This window comes from Solanum verrucosum, unplaced genomic scaffold (assembly GCF_900185275.1).
Source record: "Solanum verrucosum unplaced genomic scaffold, falcon-dt-bn FXZP01000288.1, whole genome shotgun sequence".
NCBI lineage: Eukaryota > Viridiplantae > Streptophyta > Magnoliopsida > Solanales > Solanaceae > Solanum > Solanum verrucosum.
This window is the reverse complement of record NW_026019933.1, coordinates 535,458-554,930: the sequence shown is the minus strand read 5'-3', so window position 1 is coordinate 554,930 and position 19,473 is coordinate 535,458. Positions and strand designations below refer to the sequence as shown.

At 35.8% G+C, this 19,473-nt stretch overlaps 1 pseudogene; it reads right to left on the bottom strand.

Annotated features, from left to right (window-relative positions):
- Window positions 1–2,769: 2,769 nt before the first annotated feature.
- On the bottom strand, window positions 2,770–12,406 carry LOC125833254 (bi-functional coumaroyl CoA and feruloyl CoA ortho-hydroxylase F6H2-2-1-like; annotated as a pseudogene).
- Between the last annotated feature and the right edge of the window lie 7,067 nt (window positions 12,407–19,473).

Below are 19,473 nucleotides of genomic sequence, written 5' to 3'. Positions count from 1 at the left end.
TTTTTTTCCAAAAATGACTACTTCAAATTTCAAGCTTCTTCATATTCATTTTAAATTGTCGGATGTTATACTTACTCTTCCAGGTTTGTAAGGCTATCATAGTGTTGGACTAGTTCGTCCTCACGCCCTACATCTACTTTCAAATAAGTAAAAGAGAAATCTAGGATTCTACCCCTAGATTTGAGTATTCTTGAAATGAGTTGATTTTGAGTTCTTGAGTTCCTGTTCCTTTTTGAAATTCTATTCCTAATTATTGAATTGCTATATGTTATGCATTAAAATTCTTGATTTGATTCGTTCATGTCTATATTTCAGCATGAACCCTATGAATTGAGTATTTTTGAGATGAGAAATATCGTTGAGTTCTGAGTTTCGAGTTCTTGATTCCTTGATTTCTTGAGTCTTGAGTTCTGAGTACTGAGTTCCCTTATTACTATTAAGATCTCTGAGTTGAGTCGTTCATATCCTTAATTCCACATGAATCCTATGATTTGAGATGTAAATTTTGAAAAGCCTTTTAAGGCCAACACTTGAGTTCTTAAACTGAGTTTTGAGAAAGTAAAGATGAGTTTTGAGAAAGAGTTTCTAAAATATGATTAGTATGACAATCGAGTATGCCATCAATGTATGAGCAGTATGGTATATAGATATACTGTCTATGTTAATGCAGTGTGACTTTTCGAGTCATCAATGATCATATTAAAATATGACTTTGATATGCTTTTGAGAAAGTGTTTTCAAGTATTAATTAAGTAAGAGTATAAGGGGACTATGTATTCCCAGAGGTATCAATTTTTACATTGTTAAAAAAGAAGCTGTGATTTCTAAATGAGTTATGAGTTCAAAAGATATTTCAAGAGGAGTTACCTCTTTTGAGAGGGTAGTTTGAGCAATCATCTCAAACCAAAGGAAGATTTATGTTTTTAAACATATGAGCATGAGTATATATTATTGGGAGTAGTATTGAACACCGATATGAAGACGAGTTCAGACAACTCAAAGTCTTCATAAACCATGTATGCCAACATGGTAAAGGGTTATACTTCTTAGATGATTCCTTATTGCTTTTCAAGCATAGCCTAGTGGATCCACTTAGTTGAGGTGTTCAATAACCCTACAAGGTATATGACAGTTCTTGCAGCGTGGGTGAGACGCTGTATCATCACGTAGCTCATAGTGATGGTTGTCGGTTAGATAATCTCCCAAACAGAGTTAAGAGTGTATTTTTACTATATCAATTAATATGTTGAGTTAAGAGACGAGTAAGTATTTTGTAAAGTTTTAATGATTACACTTCTTTATTTATTTACACTCAGTTGAGCATATATCTATATCTTCTGCAGTCCTTTCATTCAGTTATTTGTTATTCAGCTATATGACATACTTGTACATTCAATGTACTGATGTCATTCGGCTTGCATCTTTTAATGATGCAGATACAAGTTCTTAGGATTCGTAACAAGAGTCCATTGAGACCACTTCATCTGCTCGTCAGCTTTTGAGTAAGACCTCCTTGCTTCTGGAGGACTCCATTTTTATGAGTTGTTAGTAGTGGTTCCCTTGAGGAGTCGTGTGTCTTATCTCGACACCCGTCTTTGTGTAGTAGAGGCTTCATTGATAGATAATTTTGTAGAGTCTTTCAGTTTCAAATATTTTATTTAAAAACTTATGTTTTAGACTTAGTATATTCAACGAAGTTTTAAGATTCAATAAACTGTTTTTAAACGTTTCTTTCAATTTAATGCTTATGTATGCTTGAGTTAGTCTTCCGCTTGTAGTCAGCCAAGATGAGGGTTCGCTTGGGCACCATCAATGGTTCTTGAGTGCCGGCTAGGTCTAGGGTGTAGGCTCGAGTTGTGACACAAGTCGTGACCAACCAAGCTGGACAACAAAGAGGAAATCGTCAGGATGTGGCTGATACATCCAGAATCCGTGAGTTCTTAAGAATGCATCCTCCAGACTTCACCTATTTAAGTGTCATTGAGGATCCGTAAAACTTTGGGGAAGAGTTGAAGAAAGTGTTTGAGGTGATGCATGTTGCAGATGTTGAGCGTGTGGAACTAGTTGGATACCAATTGAAGGGTGTTGCTAGAGTATTGTACGGCCAATGGAAGAAAAGTAGAGTTGATGGTGCACCAATTGTGAGCTGGGTTGTGTTTGAAGAGCCTTTCATGGGGAGTTTCTTTCCCTGTTAGCTGAGAGAGGCAAAAATTAGATTATTCTTATTCTTAAGCAGGAATCCATGAGTGTGCATGAGTACAACCTCAAGTTCACTCTACTTTCCTGTTATGCTCCGGAAACGGTTGCTGATATGAGGAGCAAGATGAGATTATTTATGTCCTGGTTGTCTCGTCTGTCAAGCAAAGAGGGTAAGGCTGAGATGTTGATAGGGGATATGGACATAGCAAGGTTGATGATCCATGTGCAATAGGTTGAGAAAGATAAGTTGAGGGATAGAGAAGAGTTTTGAAGCAAGAAGTCTAAGACAATAAGAAATGAGTCTAGGCAACAGAAGAATAATGTGAACCAATCCTCTTTCCAACAAAAGCCAAATAGACCTGCTCCATCGTCTACTAGTGTACCTGCACCAAAGAACATATGTGAGTTCAGGAATTAGAATTCGTAGAACTTTAGAGCTAGACGTGAACAGTTTTAAGGTAGTGTGGCACAAGGAGGTAGGAACCACGAATGAGCGTGTCACGATGGCTCCACTGGTTGTTTGAAGTGTGGTCTGATAGGTCACTTCATGAGAGAATTTCCTAAGAACATTCAGGGAAATGGTAATGGGGGCAATAGAGCCCAATCTTCTTCAGTAGCTCCGCCCGACAGGGCTGCACCTAAATGAGCTACTTCAGGAACAAGAGAAGGTTCAAACCATCTGCATGCTATCACTAGTAGCCAAGATCAAGAGAATTCACCAGATGTTGTCACTGGTATGATCAAAGTCTTTACTTTTGATGCATATGCATTGCTAGATCCAGGTGCGAGTCTATCTTTTGTGACTCCTTAGGTTGCAATGAGGTTCGATATTATTCCTGAACAACTTTTTGAGCCCTTCAGTGTTTCCAGACTTGTTGGTGAGTCTATTTTAGCTAAGAGAGTTTATCATGATTATACCATTTCTGTCAATCACAAAGACACCATGGCTGACTTAGTTGAGCTAGACATGGTGGATTTTGATGTTATTCTAGGTATGGACTGGCTTCATACATGTTATGACTCAATTGATTGTAGAACTCGAGTTGTAAAGTTTCAATTTCCTAATGAGCCAGTATTTGAGTGGAGGAGTTGTTCAGCAGTGCCTACGGGTCATTTTATTTCGTACCTTAAGGCCAAAAAGTTATTTTTCAAGGGGTGCATCTATCACTTAGTCTGAGTTAATGACTCTTAGTGTTGAGACACCACCTATTCAGTCAGTTCCAGTTATGAGTGAGTTTCTAGAGGTCTTTCCAGATGATTTTCCTAAAGTCCCTCTTGAGAGAGAAATAGACTTCGTTATAGATATTCTTCTTGATACTCATCCTATTTCTATTTTGCCATATAGAATGGCTCCAGCTAAGTTGAAAGATATAAAAGTAGTTGAAAGACCTTCTTGAGAAAGGTTTCATTCGACCAAGTGTCTTACCTTAGGGCGCTTCGGTCTTAATTGTAAGGAAAAATGATGGAATACTTAGGATGTGTATTGATTACCACCAATTGAACAAGGTTACTATTAAGAATAAGTATCCCCTTCCGAGAATTGATGATATATTTGATCAACTTCAGGATGCTTCTTGTTTTTCTAAGATAGACCTCAGATCTGGCTATCATCAATTGAGAGTAAGAGAAAACGACATTCCTAAGACAATGTTTAGGACCTGATATGGTCATTATTAGTTTCTAGTTATGTCCTTCGGCTTAACTAATGCTCCTGCAACGTTCATGGATCTTATACATAGAGTGTTTAAGCCTTATCTTGATATGTTTGTTATCGTATTCATTGATGACATTATGATTTATTCGAGGAATAAGGAGGATCATGCTAGTAATCTCATAATAGTTCTCCAAACTCTCAGAGATAGAGAGTTGTATGCCAAATATTCCAAGTGTGAGTTTTGGCTTGAGTTAGTGGCGTTCTTAGGCTATATTGTTCCTGGTGATGGGATTTTATTTGACACTCAGAAGATTGAGGTAGTGCAGAATTGGCCTAGAGCCATATCTCCAACAGATATTAGGAGTTTCTTGGGATTGGCTGGTTATTATAGAAGGTTTGTCAAGGGGTTTTCAACTATTTCATCCCCTTTGACAAAGTTGACTCAGAAGATAACAAAGTTTCAATGGTTTGAAGCTTGTGAAAAGAGCTTTTTGGACTTGAAAATTAGGTTGACTACTGCCTAGTGTTGGCCTTACCAGAAGGTACACAAGGTTTTGTTATGTATTTTAATGCGTCTAGAGTTGGACTGGGTTGTGTATTGATGCAGAATGACAACGTTATAGCTTATGCCTCCAGACAACTTAAAATTCACGAGAAGATTACCCAACCCATGATCTAGAGTTGCCTGTTGTAGTATTTGCTTTGAAAAATATGGCGTCACTATCTCTATGGTGTTCATGTTGATGTGTTCACCGATCACAAGAGTCTTCAGTATGTGTTCAGTCAGAAAGATCTTAATCTCAGACAGAGGATGTGGTTGGAGTTACTCAAGGATTATGACATGAGTATTCTTTATCACCCATGTAAGGCTAATGTTGTTGTTGATGCCTTGAACATGTTTTCTATGCGTAGGACTTCCCATGTTGAGGAAGGCAAAAAAGAGTTAGCCGAAGATGTGCACAAACTTGCACGATTAGGAGTCCAGTTAATGGAATCCAATGAAGGTGGAGTAGTGGTGATGAATGGGGTTAAATCATAACTAGTGTCGGAAGTGAAAGAGAAACAAGAGCAAGACCCTATTTTGCTTGAATTGAAGGCAAATGTTCATAAGCATTAAGTAATGGCTTTTGAACAAGGGGAGATGGTGTATTGAGGTATCAAGGTAGATTGTGTGTACCAAAGGTGGATTAATTTCAAGAGAGGATCATGAAGGAAGCTCATAGCTCCAGATACTCAATCTATCCGGGTTCCACAAAGATGTATCGTGACTTGAGAGAAGTGTATTGGTGGAGTAGTATGAAGAGGTGTATTACAGAGTTCGTAGCTAAGTGCGCGAATTGCTAACAAGTCAAGGTAGAACACCAAAGGCCCGATGGTATGGCTTAGAACATAGATCTTCCAAAATGGAAGTGGGAGATGATTAATATGGATTTTATTATTGGTTTGATGTTGTCTCGCATGCAGCATGAATCTATTTGAGTGATTGTAGATCGAATGACTAAATTAGCCCATTTCTTACCGATAAAGACTACCTTTTTAGCAGAAGATTATGCCTAGTTATATATTCAAGAGGTAGTCAGACTTCATGGAGTTCCAGTGTCCATCATTTCAGATAGAGGTGCACAATTCATCGCACAATTTTGAAAGTCTTTCTAGAAAGGTTTGGGTTCGAAGGTGAATTTGAGTACTGCTTTCCATCCTCAGACCGATGGTCAAGCAGAACGCACAATTATGACTTTAGAGGATATTTTAAGGGAGTATGTGATCGATTTCAAGAGTAATTGGGATGATTACTTACCTCTCATTGTGTTTGCTTACAACAACAATTATCACTCTAGCATCCAGATGGCTCTTTATGAGGCTCTGTATAAGAGAAGATGTAGATCTCTTATTGTATTGTTTGAGGTTGGTGAAACTAGGTTGATGGGACCATACTTGGTTCATCAAGCTATGGAGAAAGTGAAGATCATTTAAGAAAGGTTGAAAACAGTGCAGAGTCGTCAGAAATCCTATACTGATGTTAGGAGAAAAGACTTGGAGTTTGAGGTGGATGATTGGGTGTATTTGAAGGTTTCACTTGTGAAGGGTGTTATGAGGTTTGGAAAGAAGGGGAAGATTAGTCCCTGGTATATTGGTCCTCACAGTATACCCAAGAGTTGGCAATGTAGCCTATGAGTTGGAGGTACCGCCAGAGTTAGCAGTAGTCTATCCGATATTCCATATTTCATTGTTGAAGAAGTGTATGGGCGATCCGTTACTTATTATACCTACTAAAAATATTGGTATTAAGGATAACATATGAGGAGATTCCTGTTGAGATACTTGACCGTCAGGTTCTCAAGGGGAGAACCAAGAAGGTTGCATCAATCAAGGTTTTATGGAGGAACTAGTTTGTTGAGGAATCTACTTGGGAGGCTGAGGAGAATATGAAGAAGAGATACCCACATCTCTTTGCTTCCGGAGAAGCTTCAAATCAAGGTACTAAGTTGAAATGTCGTGTTAAATTGCATATTGGGTGTTTGAGCTGAATGTTAGATGTTGCCACACTTAGTCTACTTAGAGTAATATCATTAGAGGAAGAATGTTCCCAAGGGGGAGATATTGTATCATCCTGCCTTAGAAAGAGCTAAATTTAGAAAGAACTAATTTGGAAAGAGCTAATTTGAGATTTGTTCCAGTTAAGCTTAAGTTATCAATTTTGGGTCAACTTCAAACAACCATAACTTTCAGTACATGATGATTTAGGTAGCCTATAAGATATCAAATGAAAGTTATTGGAATCCTCTTTCCAAAACCACCGAGTTTGCTAAATTTCGAGTTCGAATGAAGGAGATATTCCCGTTTGAAGTCAGCCTGTCCAATTAAGGAAATTTACCCAAATTATGAGATGGTATTTTGGTCTTTTTCTTATCCACTCAGATTTTACCTTTTTTTAGTAATATTTTAGAGGTCTAAACTGATTTGGGTCAGTTTTCACAATCGTAAATATGCTTAGGGTTTTGAGAAGAGTTCAAGAGGGGAAAAGAAGAAAAGTTTAAGGCGTTCGTCAAGGTTCTTGAGATTTGTTGAGGAATTTCGCCAGGGGTTAATTTCTAAGAGGTATGTAAGCTGTCATAGTGTTGGGTTCATTCATCCACACACCAATCATGTGATTTTGTCCAAAAATTTCGTTCTTGAGGTAGAATGATTTGAGTTCTTGATGAATTTTCTTGAAGTTTCGTTGTTAAATCGTTTACTATGAGTTTGATGAGTTCTTGAGATAAATATTATGAGTTTGAGAGTTGTTTTTGAGTAGATTCTCATGTAGTTGTATTGGGTAATTGAATCTAAAGAAAAATTGAGGAAAACAATTGATTCTAAGCGAATTAGGGTCAGAAAATGAGAAGAAAAATTCGTCGGATCGTTCGGGTGGAGGGTGGGATGACACGCCACTGATGCGCCAACAATGTGCCAGAATGAAGCCTCTGAAGTTCAGGGGCTGGCGCCCCACGCCAACAGTGCACCAGGGTCGCCTGCCCCCACCTTTTTTTTTTTTATTGTTTTCTCCATCTAAGTTCCGTTAAAGTGTACCTTTATTCCCTTATAATTCTAACTAGTCTAAAATACATTTAATCATTGAGATATCCTTCATAACATGAATCATAACCCTTGAATTCATTTCAAATTCAAGGTAGAGTTATGAGTAAAGTCTTGAGAGTTCTTTCGAGCCATTTTGAGAAGTCTTTTACAATATTTTAAAACTTGTTTTAAGACTTGAGTACTTGAGTTTGAGGATGAGGAGAGTGGATTTTCATTTTTTAAATGAATATATGGGGACTAAGTATTCCCAAGAGTAAATGTTTTCACATTTAAAAAGAGAGAAAACATAGATTTCCAAATGAGTTCATGAGGAGTTTTTGAGTATAATCTCTTTTAAGAGAACCTTTTGAGTAATAATCTCAAACCTTGAGGATGAGGAAATGTTTTTAAACATATGAGCTGAGTTATATTTTTAGGAGTAGTATTGAGCACCGATATAGGGACGAGTTCATACAACTCAAAGTCCTCAGAAACCATGTAGCCAACGTGGGTAGAAAGGATTATAAATTTTAGATGATTCCTTCTTGATTTTTAAGCATAGATTAGTGAATCCACTTAGTTGAGGATGTTTTATACTCTGGAAAGGTATAAGACAATTCTGGCAGCGTAGACGAGATGATGTATCATCAGATAGCTCATAGGGATGTTTGTCTGTTTGAGAATCTCCCAAATTGAGTTATTTTGTATATTTACATACAAACTATGTTATTATTGTATTTTATAATACATTGGGTTGTTATCTAATGTTTTAAATGCTATATATAACTGCATCATTATTGTTGTTTTTATACTGTATTGAGTTGATTATCCATGTTTTTATACTATATATGTTTCCTTCCTTCCAAGTTCAAGCTTTTATGTTATGTTTAGTGTTCCCTTTACATGCTCGTACATGCAATGTATTGATGCCATTTGGCCTGCATCATTTTCATGATGCAGATACAGAAGATCAGAGTCATCAACTAGCGCTTCATTGATACCACTTGCAGTTCCAGAGTTGTTTAGTGAGCCTCCCTACTTACGGAGGGCCCCCTATATATTATATAAGTTTTGTTCGGATGATCGGAGCTCTTGTCTTGATATCCCTTATAGTATTAGAGGCTTAACATGCAGTAGTAGTTGAGAAGTCTGTTTTATTTTCTATTGTTAATGTTCTAGATTTGAGTTTCCCTTGTGGCCACTTTGAATATTTTTAAATGTTCTAAGTTTAGTATTTGAGACATTTTAGTTTAAACTTTATATTTGAGTTTATCTTATGTTGAGTAAGTCTTCCGCTGAGAGTTTAGTTGGGCCAAGGGTTGGCGTGGAGCCAACAATGGTTCTCAAGTGCCAATCACGTCTAGGGTGTAAGCTCAGGGAGTGAGAAATAGCACTCCAAAACATCAACACAGATTAACCAACACTATAGTAGTCATTACAATACATAATTTTTTCTTCAGCTGGCAATTCCAAGAGCTTGTGTGCTGCATTGGGATTCCATGATTGATGATTTGGAAGCAACCCCACTTGGTTGCTGCTTCTTGAATTGATTTTTAAACATTTAAATCATAAAAATTTGATAAATCAATTGTTCGGATAGATTCTTGATTGTCAATTTGGGATTTTTCTAGTCTGTGTTATTTTGTTGAATACATTGATTTGGGATAATTTCATGGCATTTGTCTACTAGACCTTTTATTCCATTTGCTTTCTTGATTAAAAAATCAAGTATGTCATCATATGTTTCAAATTTTGATGAAGTCATTTGTGTGTGGAATCTTGATGAATGTGTACTAATGGAAAAGGGAAATTTGGGGTTTTTCTATGGTGGGTTTGAGAGGGGTGTGTGTGGGGGAGGTAGGGGAAAAGGGATATCTATGAAATGATGGAATAAGGAGATTTGGGGTGTTTATGGCGCGTTTGAGGGGGAAGGGGTGTTAGGGTTTTGCTCGAATTTTCTTATATTGTTTGAAGTTTATTTTTCTATTGAAGGAAAGTCAATGTATTACCATAAATGCTTGTACTCTATTATATCTATAAAAAATTATCAGTAAAATAGTGCTACTATAATTTAGTATTTTATTTTAGTTTTAATATTATAATTTTATAGCTATAAATTCTTATGACAACTGAGAATATTTGATGGGGACATATATCAAATGTGTATTTTTTTTTATTAAATAGGAAAAAGCTTTAAAAAGTCATAAAATCAGTACTACTTAAATCTTTTTGAAGAAAAAAAAATTCATATGCTTGTGTGCATTTCCCTATAAATTACTAAATCTTCATCCTTTTTATGTTCTTTGTTTGCTAGAAAATCGATACATTAATTAACCTCTCTCCAAACGTGTTAGATAGTGTAAAATGTGAAATAATTAAATTTCAACTATGCCAAATGCTCAAAATTCAAGAAATGTGAAATTATACACTTATTTATACTGGTTAAAAGGTTGGAAACTACATTCTACAACATATTAACACCGTGTTTTAATGAGTTGAGCTAGTAAATAAATGTGGCAATGATCAGGCCAAACTTGGATGGATTTGACGAATCATATTTTCATGAATGAGTTTTTATCGTTAGGGTGAATTTTTTGTAGAATTTATGTAGTATTTGGTAATCACAACTCGACATTTGATACATGTTTTCGTCATTGAGAGACTACCTATAACAATCATTGATGATTGGGGGGTTTTGTCACCCTATATTTGATACTACTTTTAGGAGTGAAAGTAAATTCATTCTAAACTCAACATCTATAGTTAATGATGGTGATAGTTACTACCGGTCACGATCTTAAAATATGACAAGCGTAATTTAAGTAGGTGTTTTTTCCCTTATTTTTTGTATTCAGTATCCTATTTAAAACTGAATGCAAATACATTTTAAAACACGAGATGTATAATTGATGGCGGAGATAATTACTACTCATCATGAGTACATGTTTTTTCTTTTTCTATATTTGGTATCTGCTTTAAAGCAAGCCCGTTTTCAAATTACAGAGTTCAAGTTCAAAATTATCACAGTGTTACACATCAACAATTAGAAGAATAAACTTAAAATATTATAAAGAAAAAAAATATGGAGTAAAGTTACTATAAACAAAAAGTAGGATAAAGTGTAAAGTAAGATTATTAAATCATTAGAATAAAAAGAGATAACGACACAATCATACCAACTCACTGGTTTTGTAAATAGAGACTTTTCGTCATTACATGATAATAAATTTGAAAATAAAATAACATTCACAGAAGAAGAAATTTGAAAATTAAAATACCAAATTTTAACAAAATCTAGTGATGCTTTACTAGAAGGACTTTTACGTTAGAAATAATCCTAATAATCAGAATGCAAGACAGGTTTGTACACTGGTTTTTCTGCATCTTTCATTATTTGTGAAAATTGACCAATGACACTATCAAGTCTAGTGTTCACAAATAAAGATACAGATATTCGAGCCCTGCTTAAATCAACTGCTACACAATGCTCGATTCTCTTGTATCGATCATTGCTAATAATCTGCAACAAGTCACCAATATTAACCACTAAAGCGCCTTTTATTGGATTAACGTGGATCCAATTATCTCCTTTCGTCCCTCGGACATATAGGTCTCCCATGTCGTCTTGGAAGATCAGAGTGATGCCGGACCCATTGCAGTGTCGATGAGCCCCTATGGGGATACTTGGATTTGGGCATGGTGGATAATAGTTTATGTTGATCTTCATAGTTCCCATCAAGAGAGGTTCTGAAGATTCATCGATTTCATTGACATTGAGACCCTTCCATTACACCTCTAACAACTTTTTAGCAAGTGGTTTAGCCCACTTTTGGTACTGAAGACTTGGTACCTATAAACCAATGACAAAGTCGGGAATTTCATTTAGAGCGTACGAAATTTAATGGCAAGGTAATTTAATGTCAAAGTAAAGAATTTCACTAAGATTGCTTTCAATGTCCATCAGAGACAATATTTTTATCCCACAAATGTAGAAATAAGATATGGGTACATCTTATTCTCTCCATACCCTACTTGTGGAATTATACTAGATATATTATTGTAAAACGTATATAAAAAATGCCTACATATGCAATATAATTCTGATTTAAGTTATATACACCATTATAAAATTTAGAGATAATGATCAAAAACACGCCTGAAGTAACACATTTTTGTAAGTCTCCTATCTGACTGTCATCAACTAACTAACAAATCACTCTCAAAATTAATGAGTTAGTTTCCATTTGGACGAAATTGTAAGCATAATTAACTTGTGAAACAACCTTTTGTGATTGTATTGAGACACTTGGTCTTGTAAGTTTCAAGATTTGTTTTGATATATAGCTAACTATAGTTTAGATAGAAAATGCAAATACTTTACGGTTAAAGATACGAAACTCATGAAAAAAGTAATACTACAGGTAAGTTTCTTACTTACTCAAAAACACGTCACCTATAAATGACACATAACCGAAAACTCACCCAAAAAGCTACCTTGTTTGAGGAGGGCAAAGATTGTTATCATTTTGTGGATTACAAACATGTTTTATACTATCCCTCTACTCCAAAACTTTTTCATTTTACTCACCAATAGCACTCCAAAACATCAAGACAGATTCACCAGCACTATAACTATCTTTACAATAATTAACTTTTTCTTCAGCTGGCAATTGAAAGAACTTGTGTGCAACATCTTTCAAATCTTCAAGAACTTCAATTGAGATCCCAAGATTGATGATTTGGAAGCAACCCCACTTGGTTGTTGCTTCTTGAATTGTTTTTTCAACATTTAAATCATAAAAATTTGATAAATCAATTGTTGGGATTGATTCTTGATTGTCAATTTGGGATTTGTCTAGTATGTGTTCTTTTGGTTGAATACATTGATTTGGGATAATTTCGAAGGCTTCTGTCTACTAGACCTTTTATTCCATTTACTTTCTTGATTACAAAATCAAGTATGTCATCATTTGTTTCAAATTTTGATGAAGTCATTTGTGTGTTGAATCTTGATGAGTGTGTACTAATGGAACAAAGAAATTCAGGGTTTTTCTATGATGGGTTTGAGAGGGGTATGTGTGAGGGAGGGAGGGGAAAAAGGGATATCTATGAAATGATGGAAGAAGGAGATTTGGGGTGTTTATGGCGCGTTTGAGGGGGAAGGGGTGTTAGGGTTTTGCTCTGATTTTCTTACATTGTTTGTAGTTTATTTTTCTATTGAAGGAAATTCAATGTATTACCATAAATGCTTGTACTCTATTATATCTATAAAAAATTATCAGTAAAATAGTTCTACTATAATTTAGTATTTTATTTTAGTTTTAATATTATACTTTTATAGCTATAAATTCTTATGACAACTGAGAATATTTGATGGGGACATATATCAAATGTGTATTTTTTTTTTGATTAAATAGGAAAAAGGTTTAAAAATTCATAAAAGCAGTACTACTTAAATCTTTTTGAAGAAAAAAATTCATATGCTTGAGTGCATTTCCCTATAAATTACTAAATCTTCATCATATTTGTATTCTTTGTTTGCTAGAAAATTGATACATTAATTAACCTCTCTCCAAATGTGTTAGATAGTTTAAATGTGAAATAATTTAATTTCTACTATGCTAAATGATCAAAATTCAAGAAATGTGAAATTATACACTTATTTATTCTGGTTAAAAGGTCGAAAATTACATTCTCCAACATATCAACACAGTTTTTTAATTAGTTGAATTAGTAAAGAAATGGGGCAATGATCAGGCCAAACTTGAATGGATTTGATGAATCATATTTTCATGAATGAATTTTTGTCGTTAGGGTGAATTTCTTGTAGAATTTATGTAGTATTTGATAATTAAAACTCGACATTTGTAGTTATGCTATTGCCATACTGATTTAAGGCCTCCCCACGATCCCGTGTCCTAGTCGTTGCGCTTCAGTCCATTTCTCGGCTTCCCTTGGGTGATTTGCACTTCTGATTGGTTCCAACCGTCCCTAACCTTAATGAATGGACTATGAAGGGGTCAAACAATCGATTCGGGTTTTCGGTCGGTTCCCATTCGCCTTCCCCCCTCATAATCCATTAGTGGGTAGGGTGGTAAACTTAGTGTGCGCCCGCCACCTCTTCAGATGTGTCCTCGACAACGTGGCGGATACCGGTTTTTGTCATTAAGAGACTACCTATAACAATCTTTGATGATTGAGGGGTTGTCACCCTATATTTGATACCACTCTTAGGAATGAAAATAAATTTATTCTAAACTAGAAAGCTATAGTTTATGATGGGGAGAGTTACTACCAGTCACGATCTTAGAATATGATAAGCGTAATTTAAGTAGATGCTTTTTCCCTCTTTTTTTGTAATCAGTATCCTATTTAAAACTGAATGCAAAGACATTTCTAAACTCAAGATCTATAATTGATGGCGGAGATAATTACTACTCATTATGAGTACATATTTTTTCTTATTCTATATTCGGTATCTGCTTTAGAGAAAGCCCATTTTCAAATTATAGAGTTCAAGTTTAAAATTATCATAATGTTACACATCAACAATTAGAAGAATAAACTTACAATACTATAAAGAACAAAATATGGGGTAAAGTTATTATAACCAAAAATTAGGATAAAGGGTAAAATAATATTATTAAATCATCGGAACAAAACAAGATAACGACACAATCATACCAACTCAATGGTTATGTAAAGAGAGACTTTTTGTCATTACATGATAACAAGTTTGACAATAAAATAACATTCACATAAGAAGAAATTTGTAAATTAAAATATCAAATTTTACAAAATCTGGTGATGCTTTTCCAGAAGGCCTTTTATGGTAGAAATAATTCCAATAATCAGAAAGCAAGACATGTTTGTACATTAGTGTTTCTCCATCTTTCAGCATTTGTTGAAATGGACCAATGACACTGTCACGCCCGGAGCCTACACCCTGGGGATTGGCACTCGAGAACCATTGCTGGCCCTAAGCGAACCCTTGGCCTGACTTAACTCATAGCGGAAGACTTAAATAACAAGATAATAGTCTTAAAGATAAACTCATGAAATAACTTAGAATGTCTTACAAGAACATTCAACTAGCCAAGATGGAAACTCAAATCTCAAAACATAAGCCAATAACAAGGTATTGACAAATGAACTAACTAACTGTCTATGAAGCCTCTATATACTGAGATGGATGTCGGGACAAGACCCACTACATCCTAATGAACTAACTAATGAAAGCAATAAAAAGGAAATCCTCTGGAAAGCAAATAGGCTCACCAACTGACTCTGAGTGCTCAACTGGATCAACGAGGCGCTGGGTGCTGATCCTGGTTTCTGTATCTGCATCATAGAGCGATGCAGGCCAAATGACATCAGTGCATTGAATGTACGAGTATGTGAGAGGAAAACTAAACATAATATAAGCTTGAAAAGAATCTGAATAGAACACTTACCTTAGCTTTACTCAACTCATGGATACTCAACTCAAATGCAAAGTAAAACAACAATAAAGGTGCAATTTATACAAATCATTTAAAACAATATGTGACAACTCAAGGTGTTAAAGAAATACAATAACAACTCAGTTTACATATAAAGTAATATAATACTTTGGGAGTTTTCTCTAACCGACAACCACCACTATGAGCTAAAGTGATGATACAACGTCTCACCCACGCTGCCAGAACTGTCCTATACGTTGCCGTGATATAGAACGCCTCAACTAAGTGGATACACTAGTCTTTGCTAAAAATCACTAAGGAATCATCTAAAAAGTATGACCCTTTCTACCCATGATGACTACATGGTTTATGGAGACTTGAGTTATCTAAACTCGTCCCCATATTGGTGCTCAATACTACTCCCAAAAATATACTCAGCTCATATGTTTAAAAATAAAACTCTTTCTGTGGTTTGAGATAATTACTCAAAAACTAGCTCAAAGGCTCTCTTGGAAATCGGTGTTTCCTCTCTTGTTTAAATGTGAAAACATTTACTCTTTTAGAAATACATAGTCCGGTATACTCTTTTGAAGCAAAGAACTTTGGTCTTTACTCTTTATTCAACTCAAAACTCAAGTCTTAAAACAAAGTTAAAACATTTGCACAAGACTTTTGAAATGACAGTAAGAACTCTCTAGACTTGGCTCTTAACATTCCTTGTATTTGAATTTATGGATTCAAGGATTGTGATTTGTGATAGGAAGGATCTCATGATGTTTAGGAGTGCTTTTAGATAGTTAAACATGTGAAACGATCAAGAAATCACTATCTGGAAACGAGTCTGCGACACGTAGATGCATTTTTATTTTTGGTTGCTAAATAAATTTTGAGGCAGAATTGTTCGTGACCACTCCGCGATGTGAAGAAAAATTCCACAACCAAGATTAACATGTCTGCAACGTGGACATTGTACCCATATTCGCCCGACATTTTTCCTTCTTCGTTTTCAAGCCCCAATTCGCCTAAACTCGATTCTTTTTCCCAAATTCTCTTAGATTCAGATACCCAGTAAATGTACCCAAGAACCTAACTAACAACAACTCTATAATTCGACACAATATTCTCAAGAACTCCTCAATCTCAGCCCAACTCAAGAACGAAAACAAATTCAAGAGCACATATCAAGAACATCAAACTTTCAACCTTTTTAGTACGAATTCACGCTGAAATAAACATGTTTGGCATGTGTGTGAACGAACCCAACGTTATGAAAGTTTCACATACCTCGTAGGATTGAATCCTTGGAAAAATCCACAATTGAACTCGCAAGAACTTGGCGAATCTTGAACTTTTCTTCTCCTTTCCTCCTATTTTTTCTTCTCTCAAAGCCCTAACGTAATTCTCAATAGCGCAATTTGAACTAACTCAGTTTAGACCCCAAATAATTTACTAAAAATGGATTTAATTAATTTAGGTAGTGAAAAGACCATAATAAACTTCTAAAATCCGGTTTTGACTTTCCTTATCTAGACATCCTGACTTCAAATGGGCATATCTCCCTCATACGAACTCAAAATCGCGCAAACTTGACAGCGTTGGAAAGATAATTCAAAATATTTCCTAAGTATCTTGTAGAGCACCTAAATAATCCTGAGCTAGGAATTATGGTCGTTTGAAGTTGACCCAATACTCAAATTGAACTTAAATTTGTCAAATTTCCAGATTTTCATTCTTTCCAAAAATTTCCAGATTTTCATTCTAGTTGCGAGATGTTACAATATCTCCCTATTGGGAATATTCATCCTCGAATGAGATTACTCTTAGTAGGCTAAGGGTGTAACATCTTACATTTAGCTCAAACACCCAACAAGCAAATCTAACACATCAAACATATAAATTAAAGAGTACTAAGAAGAAAAATTAGTACCTTGGTCGGGAATTTATCCAGGCTCAAAGAGATGTGGATATCTCTTCTTCATATCCTCCTCAGCTTCCAAGTAGCTTTCCCAACAAACTGATTCCTCCTAAGAACTTTGACTGACGCTACTTCCTTGGTCCTCAACTTGCGAACCTGACGATCTAGAATCTGAACATGGATCTCCTCATAAGACAAGCTATCCTTGATACCAATATCTTCAGTTGGTATGATCAATGAAGGATCGCCCATACACTTTTTCAACAAGGAGATGTGGAAGACTGGATGGACTGCTGCTAACTCTTGTGGTAGCTCTAACTCATAAGCTACATTGCCAATCCTCTTGGATATTCTGTAAGGACCAATATACCGGGGACTAAGCTTCCCTTTCTTACTAAATCTCATAACACCCTTCATGGGTGAAACTTTCAAGTAGATCCAATCATCTACTTCAAACTCTAAGTCTCTCCTCCTAACATCAATGTAGGATTTCTGACGACTCTGCGCTGTTTTCAACCTTTCTTGAATCACCTTCACTTTCTCTATAGCTTGATGAACTAAGTCTGGTCCTATCAACCCAACTTCACCAACTTCAAACCATCCAATAGGAGACCTGCATCTTCTCCCATAAAGAGCTTCATAAGGAGCCATTTGGATGCTAGAATGGTAACTATTGTTGTAAGCGAACTCAATGAGAGGTAGGTGATCATCCCAATTCCCCTTGAAATCAATCACACAGGCCCTCAACATATCTTCTAAAGTCTTAATAGTGCGCTCTGCCTGACCATCTGTCTGAGGATGAAAAGAAGTACTTAAGTTCACCTTTGAAACCAAGCCTTTCTAAAAAGATATCCAGAACTGTGCAGTAAATTATGCACCTATATCTGATATAATAGATACCGGAACCCCATGGATTCTGACTACCTCTTGAATGTACAACTTGGCATAGTCTTCTGCTGAATGGGTAGTCTTTATCAGGAAAAATTGGGCCGATTTTGTCATCCTATCAACAATCACCCCAATAGAATCATGCTGCCTGCGAGACCTTGGAAACCCATTAATGAAGTCCATATTGATAATCTCCAACTTTCATTTCGGAAGTTCTATATTCTTAGTCATACCACTGGGCCTTTGATGCTCTACCTTAACTTGTTGGCAATTCAGACACTTAACAACAAATTCTGCAATTCCCTTCTTCATACTACTCCACCAATAAACTTCCCTCAAGTCAAAATACATCTTTGTGGGACCTGGATGAATGGAATATCTGGAGCTATGAGCTTCCTCCATGATCTTTTCTTGGAGTTTATCCACCCTTGGTATACACAACCTACCTTGATACCTCAATACACCATCTCTCCCTTGTTAAAAATCCAATACTTTTTGCTTATGAACATTTGCCTTCAATTCATGCAAAATAAGGTCTTGGTCTTATTTCTCTTAACTTCAAACACTAATGTGATTAAGCCCCATTCCTCAGCACTACACCTCCTTCTGTGGAATCCATTAGTCAAACTCCCAAGCGTGCAAGTCTGTGCACATCTTTTGCTAACTCTTTCTTGTCTTCCTCAAAATGGGCGGTACTACCCATAGACAATCTACTCAAGGCATCCAAAACAACATTAGCCTTACCTGGGTTATAGAGGATACTTATGTCATAATCTTTGAGTAACTCTAACCACCTTTGCTGTGTGAGATTAAGCTCTTTCTAACTAATCACATACTGAAGACTCTTGTGATCGGTGAATACATCAACATGAACACCATACAAATAGTGGCGCCATATTTTTAAAGCAAATACTACGACAACTAACTCTAGATCATGGGTTGGATAATTCTTCTTGTGAACCTTAAGCTGTCTGGAGGCATAAGCTATAACTTTGCCATTCTGCATTAACGCACAACCCAAACCAATTCTAGACGTATCACAATATACGACAAAACCTTGAGTACCTTATGGTAAGGTCAATACTAGGGCAATAGTCAACCTCTTTTTCAATTTCTGAAAGCTTTTCTCACAAGCCTCAGACCATTGAAACTTCATTGTTTTTTGAGTCAACTTGGTCAAAGGGGATGAAATAGATGATAACCCCTCTACTAACCTTCTATAATATCCAGCCAATCCAAGAAACTTCTAATATAAGTTGGAGATGTGGGTCTAGGTCAGTTCTGCACTGCCTCTATTTTCTGGGTATCAACTCTAATTCCATCATCGGAAATAATGTGGTCTAAGAATGCCAAAGACTTAAGCCAAAACTCACATTTCGAGAACTTAGCATACAACTCCCTATCCTTTAGAGTTTAGAGAACTATTCTGAGATGACTAGCATGATATTCCTCATTCCTCGAATATATTAGTATGTCATCAATGAATACGATAACAAACATATCTAAATAAGGCTTGAATAGTCTATTCATAAGGTCCATGAATTCTGCAGATGCTTAGTTTAACCGAACAACATGACCAGAAATTCATAATGACCATAACAGATCCTGAAAGCTATCTTTGGAATATCACATTCCCTTACTCTTAACTGATGGTAGCAAGATATGAGGTCTATCTTAGAGAAACAATTGGCACCCTAAAGTTGATTGAAGAGATCATCAATTCTTGGAAAAGGATAGTTATTCTTGATGATAACCTTGTTCAACTAATGGTAGTCTATACACATCCTAAGGAACCATCCTTCTTCCTCACAAATAAG